This window comes from Otolemur garnettii, unplaced genomic scaffold (genome assembly GCF_000181295.1).
Source record: "Otolemur garnettii isolate 467f Iridium unplaced genomic scaffold, OtoGar3 scaffold00125, whole genome shotgun sequence".
NCBI classification, from domain to species: Eukaryota; Metazoa; Chordata; class Mammalia; order Primates; family Galagidae; genus Otolemur; species Otolemur garnettii.
The window spans coordinates 5,848,692-5,857,085 of NW_003852520.1; the positions used below are offsets into that span (position 1 = coordinate 5,848,692).

The following is an 8,394-nucleotide window of genomic DNA, read 5'->3' on the forward strand; positions in this document are numbered from 1 at the left end:
AAAAAAAAAAAAATACATTTAACCTACCAAACATCATAGCTTAGCCTAGCCTACCTTAAATTTGCTAAGAACACTTACAATTAACCTATAGTTGGGCAAAATCATCTAACACAAAGTCTGTTTCATAATTAAGTATTGAATACTGTTACACATATTTCGTAAATATGATAAGATGCAAAACACAACATGACATCCAAAAATTGCTGGCAACACAGTGTGCTGTAGAGTACCCTAGGTTTACCCTTGTGATCTTGTGGCTGACTAGCAGCTGCAGTTTGCCCATCATCATGAGAAAAAATCATAATGTGCTAGCCAGAAAAAAAGATCAAAATTTGACATACAGTTTCACACAACTGAAAAATCCTAAGTCAAACCATTGTAAGTCAGGGACCATCTAGACATGTGTGTATACATATAAATATATTTTTTTTTTGAGACAGAGTATCACTTTGTCACTCTGAGTAGAGTGCTATGGTGTCATAGCTCACAGCAGACTCTTGGGCTCAAGCTATCCTCTTGCCTCAGCCTCCTGAGTAGCTGACACCACAGGCACCCACCACAATGTTTTTTAGAGACAAGGTCTCCCTCTTGCTCAGGCTGGTCTCAAACTTGTAAGCTCAAGCAATCCAGCCACCTTGACCTCCCAGAGTGCTAGCATTACAGGTGTGAGCCACCACACCTGGCCTTATATAAACATATTCCTAACAAAATAGGGAGGAAATACTAGTGACAGTTACAATCCTCATTTGTGTTACTGCTCTTGTGGTTGTAGCTGTTTATAACTACCTTCTCCTCCTACTCATTCTACATTCTTTTTGTTTTCAGCAAGCACCTCAGTTGATCACAGTCCTTTACATGGTAGGATGATCAAAATCTTCATTCCTGAAGAATCTGGGCCATTTGTTGTCCTGTCTAATTTAGATTGTTGTTGTTTCCCTAAGGGTCCTCCTGTATTCCAGTCACACTCTTCTACTTCCATTGTAGAGAAGTAGTCCATTTTCCCCTTGGTAGTGTAGATCAATCACCCCAGCCAACACTGTAACTCCCTTGTTAGTTTGTTGACCCAGAGGTATAAGGAGCCCAGAGTGGCCAGATGACAGTCTTAACTTCCAGTTAAATGGAAGCATTGCTGTGTCCCCTAGTAGAAGCATTCCTCCCTCTGGAACTAAAACATCTAGGCCAGCTGAACATAAAACCATGGGAAAAGGCAGCAAAAATTTTGATAGTGGGTCACTACTGGTAATGGTAAGTGATGTCACTCCCATTTCCATTCCCTGATTCCTGGACCCATACATCCTAGCTATGGGAGAAATAGTACCATACATTACATCAGTGTTTTTTGACATTTTTCATCTCACAGCACACTTGAACCTATAGTTAAACTTCCATGGCACACCTAAATTTTGTTGATCAAAAAAAAGAGTAAAAAAATAATATATTTGGGCAGCACCTGTGGCTCAAAGGAGTGGGGCACTGGCCCCATATACCAGAAATGGTGGGTTCAAACCTGGCCCTGGCCAAAAACTGCAAAATAATAATAATAATAATATACTTATTGTTGTTTGAACTTCTCTCAAAAATAATTTAATTAACGATCTTTAAAAATTTTTGCAGCACACCAGCTGAAAATCACTGCATTAGATGCCTATTCAGAACATTTACACCCTTCTGGAGAACCTTTCTCCAGTCCTCCAAAGTATTGTCACCTAGCTAGTGCTATAACTGTGTCTTCAAGAAGCCATTCCACCATTCTACCAAACTAGCTGCTTCATGATGACAGGCAACATGGTAAGATCAGTGAATGCCATGAGAATGGGCCCATGTCCACACTGTTTGTCTGTAAAAGGTATTCCCCTGTCAGAAGCAATGCTGTGTAAAATACTATGATGGTGGATAAGGCCTTCTGAAGTCCATTGATGGTAGTTTGGGAAGACATGCAAGCAAAGCAAATCTATATCCAGAGTAAGTTTCCATTCTAGGAAACACAAAACACTGCCTTTTTCATGATGGAAGTAATCCAATGTAAACAATTTATCACTACGTACTGGCTAATTACCCCAAGTACTGGCTAATTACCCCAGGGAATGGTGCCATATTGGGGACTCAGTGTTGGTCTCTGCTGCTGATAGGTTGGGCACTCAGTGGTAGCCAAGGCCACTATTGGCCTTGGTGAGTAGAAGTACATGTTGCAAAGCCCATGCTTAACCTTCATTTATGCCATTATGGCTACTTGTTCTTGAGCCCATTGGATAATGGCAGAGATAGCTTTAGAAACAGGCTGACTGATATCCATAGAATCAATCATCATATCCACTTGATTATTAAAGTCAGAGATCACCCTTTGGTGAGTGTTCATATGGGACACAAATATCCTCATGTTCTTTGCCCACTTAGAGAGGTCTATCACCATATCTCTCCCAAATTTCTTTATCACCAATTTTTTTCAATTCTGTTCCTCCCAAGTCCCTGACCATCCAGCCAAACCATTGGCTACAGCCCATTAATCAATATATAATCGTACATATGGCTATTTCTCCTTCTAAGCAAACTGCACAGCTGGGTGCACTGCCTGAATTTCTGCCCACTGGGAAGATTTTTTTCTCATCATTGTTCTTCAGGAATATCCCAGATACAGGCTATAGTGCTGCAGCTGTCCAGCACTGGTGGCATTTATGGCGGTTCCTGCATATGATGCAGAACCATCGGTAAACCAGGCCCAAGTCTTTTCTTCCTCTGTCAACTGATTACAGGAAACTCCACATGAGGCCACAAGTGCAGGCTAGGAGAGAGAAGGCAGTGTAGCAGGAGTAGGAACCAGGGGTGTTTGGGCCACTTCTTCATGTAACTTACTCATGCTTTCAGGATTTGGGCCTAATCACAAATATGTCATTTCTATTTGATGATGGAGTGCTTCTGTGCACACCTAATTTTATGGCTTCGTGGGCCAGGTGTAGATAGCTCATACAGGCAGCTCAGGCCTCATGGTATTGTGATGGCCTATAGTCAAACTGTAAGTTTCTACCAAGGCCCAGTAGTAGACAAAGAGCTGTCTCTCAAAAGGAAAGTAGTTATCTCCAGGTAATGGAAGGGACTTGCTCCAAAATTCTATTTTTTTTTTTTTTTTTTTTAGAGACAGAGTCTCACTTTGTCACCCTCGGAAGAGTGCTGTGACATCACAGCTCATAGCAACCCCCAGCTCTTGGGCTTGGGCGATTTTCTTGCCTCAGCTTTCCAAGTAGGACCCACCACAATGCCCAGCTATTTTTTGTTGTTGTTGTTGTAGTTTGGCTGGGACCAAGTTCAAACCCGCCATTCTCAGTATGGGGTTGGCGCCCTACTCACTGAGCCACAGGCACTGCCCTTGCTCCAAAATTCTTATGGCTTAAGCTGTGATTCACTTATAGAGGCCTATCAAAAGCTCCAAACAGTATCTCTATTTGCAACTGACAGACATCTCAAGCACCATTGTATCTGCACACATGGCCTAAGTGTCAGGATAGCCTGCACAGGAGCCTGGACCTATTGCAGAGCTTTCTTTTTATCTGTGCCCCACTCAAAACTAGTAGCTTTTTGGGTCACTTGGCAAATGGACTGGAGAAACACACCCAAATGAGGAATGCGCTGCCTCCAAAATCCAAATAGGCCCTCTAGCCATTGTGCTTCTTTCTTGCTTGTAGGAAGGACCAGATGTGACAACCTTAACCCTAGAAGGGACATATAAACATGACCCACGCCACCAGACCCCTAGAAATTTCACTGAGGTAGAAGGTCCCAGAATTCTAGGCAGATTTATTCCCCACCCTCTGACAAAATGTCTTATTAATAAGTCTAGAGTAGCTACTATTTCTTGCTCACTGGGTCCAGTCAGCATGTCATCAGTATAATGTGATACCTTGTGGAAGGGGAAAGCAGGCAAGTTCCCTGCAAACTAAATTATGACACAGAGCTGGAGAGTTGATATACCCCAGAGGGAGGAAAGTGAAGGTGTGTTGCTGGCCTTGCCAGATGAAAGAAACTGCTTCTGGTGGGCCTTATGGAGAGGGATGGAGAAAGAGGCATTTGCCAGATTAATAGCTGTATATCAGGTACCAGGAGATTTGTTAATTTGCTCAAGCAATGACACCACATCTCTTACAGCAGCTGAAATTACAGTTAGAACTTGGTTAAGCCTATAAAAATCCACTGTCGTTCTCCAAGATCCTTCTGTCCTCTGACAGGTCAAATGGGAGAGTTGAATGAGAATGTGGTGAAAATCACTACACCTGCATCTTTCAAGTCCTTGATGATAGGATTAATGTCTGCAATCCTTCCAGGAATGTGGTATTGCTTTTTTTTTTTTTTTTTTTTTTTTACTGTTTTCAGTATTATGTTTAAATGGTATTGCTCTATTTGAGCATTTCTATAGAAAATGGTATTTTCTATTTCTTGAATAGAAAGATCTAATGGCTTTCATTTGGCCTTTCCCACCACAATAGCCTTTAGTCCACAGGTTAGGGAATCAATATTGGGATTCTGCCAGCTGCTATTCTGTCTATTCCAATTATGCAATTTGGAACTAGGCAAATAACCACAGGACAGGTTTGGGAACCCACTGAACCCAGTGTGAATTGGACCTAAACCTAAACTCCATTGATCACCTGACCTCTAACAGTGCCTACGCTGACTAGAGAGCCACACTGACATGTCAGGTCTCCTAGAATCAGTATTAGTTCAGAGTCTGTGTCCAGTCGTCTCTGAAAGGTCTATTTTCTTTTGCCCAAAGTATGGTTATCTGAGCAAAAGACCACAGGTATCTTTGGAGAAGGCTGGAACAAAGATTAACAGCAGACATTTAAGTTTTCTCTCTGTTTCCCCAGAGACAGAAGCAAAGTGGAGAAGGGAGTGACATGAGAGCACAGCCACCACCATGAGCCTCCTCAACAAACCCAAGAGTGAGATAACCCCAGAGAGGTTACAGAAGTGGGAGGAAGAAGAATTTAACGCTGGTCCACTCTCGGTGCTCACACAGTCAGCCAAGAACAACATCCAAGTGCTTATCAATTTTGCCTCAATAACAAGAAACCCCTGAGCAATGTGAAGGCCTTTGATAGGCACTGCAACATGGTACTGGAGAATGTGAAGGAGCTGTGGACTGAGGTCCCCAAGAGCAGCAAGGGTAAGAAGTCTAAGCCAGTCAACAAAGACGGCTATATCTCCCAGATGTTCTTGGGTGGGGACTCAGTCATGGTGGTCCTGCAGAACCTGTTTACTGCTGGAAAAAAAAGGCCCTTTTCCCCACCAACAACTTGCTCCCCTGTCCTGCAAAGGCCTACTCTTTGTGATGGGAATAATAAAGCCCTATGTTTTTTTCTAAAAAAAACAGCAGACATTTATAATAGTATATCAAGGTCTTCCTCAAGGAGATCCAACCTCCCCTTTATCCAAAGATTTCTGAGTCTGTAAATTGGCTCAAGTCTGGTAATTGATTGAGGGACAACTATTCTCTGTTTTTATGATTTGAGTTAGACTTTGGTTGCCTTCACAAAACCTGGAAGTTCTCTGCTTATACAAATCAAATAAGAATTTAGTAGGCTTTCTATCTATTTCACTTCTAGGAATACCATGATTGACCAGCCAATGCCATGGACCTACATGATTGAGACTATTCTGTGTGAAAATGGGTAATTCAAAAATCTAAGTTATTACAAGTTTAAAATGTTTTGAGACTTAAAGGAATATGATTATGAGACTTGAGTCACATAAGCAGACAGATGTAACAACCTAGGTAGTTATAGTTTTTGTTTCTCTGATTATACACAAATTAGCCTTTTTAATACCTACATTGTTTTGTAAAATGGTATAAATGATTAAAGAGTACCGGGAAGAACATTTTGCCTTCTAACTTTTGATCTTCCTTCTTTTTTTTCTTTTTTTGCAGTTTTTGGCCAGGGCTGGGTTTGAACCCACACCTCTGGCATATGGGGCTGGCACCCTATTTCTTTGAGCCACAGGCACCTCCCTTGATCTTCCTTCTTAATAGTGCTTTTATCATAGCATAAGATTTTGATATACTGTATTTCCATTGTCATTTGTTTCAAGGACACTTTTAATTTCCTTCTTAATTTTTTAAATGGCCCGTTGGGGGCTGGCCATAGTGGCTCACACCTATAATCCTAGCACTCTAGGAGGCCAAGGCAAGTGAATTGCCTGAGTTCAGGAGTTCTTGACCAGCTTGAGCAAGAGCTAGACCCCATCTCCACTAAAAGTAGAAAAAAGTAGTCAGGCATTGTGGCAGGTGCCTGTTATCCCATCTACTCAGGAGGCTAAGGCAGGAGGATCTCTTGATCCCAGGAGTTTGAGGTTGCTGTGAGTATGAGGCCACGGCACTCTACTCAGGGTGATAAAATGAAACTCTGCCTCAAAAAAAAAAAAAAAAGATCCATTGGTCATTCTGGAACATTTTTAGTTTCCATGAATTTGTACAGATTTGAAAGTTTCTCTTGTTATTGATCTCTGAGTTTAATCCATTGTGGTTCAGAAAAGATACTTGGTATGATGTGAATTATTTTAAATATATTGAGTCTTGTTTTGTGGCCTAACATGCAGTATATAATGAAGAATATTCCATATGTTAACTAAAAGAATGTGTATTGTGTGCGGCGCCTGTGGCTCAAAGGAGTAGGGCGCTGACTCCATATACCAGAGGTGGTGGGTTCAAACCCAGCCCCAGCCAAAAAAAAAAATGTGTATTGTGCAGCTGTTGGATGAAATATTCTGTAAATGTCTGTTAGGTCCATTTTTATCTAAAGTGCAGTTTAATTCTTCTTAGTAAAGCATCATAAGAATGGAAAAGCAAGAATCCAATGTACTCTATTCTAATATGAAGGCATTAGATGAGCTAATACTAGGGGTGATAGGGGAATGAGCAGTAGGGAGAGGAGAGAAGGGAGATGGATGGGGGGGTCACCGTGTGTGACACACCTCTTGGGTGCGGGACACAATTATAAGAGGGACTTTATCTAATAAATGAAATCAGTGTAACCTAATTCTTTGTACCCTCAATTAATCCCAAACAATATTTTTTTTTATAAAAACAGTCATTCCTTATCAAAAATAAATAAATAAAGTGTAGTTTAAATCTGATGTTTCTTTATTGGTTCTTTTGTCTAGCTCAGTGGTTCTCAATCTGTGACCCATAGGAACTGTATTAAATGGTGGTGGCATTAGGAAAGTTGAGAACCACTGGTCTAGCTGATCTGTCCAATGCACAGAGTATGGCATTAAAGTCCCTGATTTTTATTGCATTGGAGTCCACCTCTCCCTTTTAGATCTATTAATATCTGCATTATATATCTGGGTGTTCCAGTGTTAGGTACATATACATTTAGAATTGTTGTATCCTCTTGTTCAGTTGATCCCTTTGTTATTATGTAATGACCTTTTGTCTCTTTTTATAGTTTTTGACTAAAATTCTATTTTAGCTTATATAACTACTTCTACTCACTTTTGGCTTCTGTTTTCATGAAACATCTTTTTTAATCCTTTCTCTTTCAATCTATATGTGTCAATACAGGTGAAGGGAGTTTTTTTCTTTTTTTATTTGCAGTTTTTGGCCGCGGCTGGGTTTGAACCCACCACCTCCAGTATATGGGGCCGGCGTCCTACTCCTTTGAGCCACAGGCACTACCCTGAAGGGAGTTTTTTATGGGAAGAACATAGTTAGGTTTTGGTTTTTTTAATTTATTCAACCAATGTATACCTTTTAAGTGAGAAATTTAATACACTAACGTTCAAGGTTATTAATAGATAAGGACTTAACTCCTGTCATTTTGTTAATTGTTTTTTTGTTTGTTTTATTTATCCTTTGTTTCTTTCTTCCTCTCTTACTGTTTTGCAATGTGGTTTGGTAGTCTTCCGTAGCGATAAGATTTGATTCTTTTCTCTTTCTCCTTTTTGTATCAGCTCTACCAGTTAGTTTTATACTTTTGTGTGTTTTCATCATAATGATTATCATCTTTTTACTTCCAGATGCAGGACTCCTTTGAACATTTCTTTTAATACTGGTCTAGTGATGATGAATTCTCTGAGTTTTTGCATCTCTAAGAAAAAAAAATATTTCTCCCTAATGTCTTTTTTCTTTCATTTCAGATTAACATGAGGGAACAAATAATTAGGTTACAATGTTTGTGTTTATTAGGTAAGGTCCCTTTTATACTCATGCCCCCTCACCCAGGAGGTGTGCCACATATCCTTATATTGTGCTAGGTGAGAATACAACAATCCCCATCCCTCCTGGTCTCTCCCACCTCCCTCCTCCCCCCTCTCCCTACCTTGAATTAAATTAACTTTTTCACTTCTGTGGATATGTTCATCTACTGGCTTCAAATTAGTATTGAGTATATTGGAAACTTGCTT

At 40.4% G+C, this 8,394-nt stretch overlaps 1 pseudogene; it reads left to right on the forward strand.

Moving 5' to 3' along the window:
- The first annotated feature begins 4,906 nt into the window (after positions 1 to 4,906).
- Positions 4,907 to 8,137, forward strand: LOC100947498 (annotated as a pseudogene).
- The last annotated feature ends 257 nt before the right edge of the window (positions 8,138 to 8,394 follow it).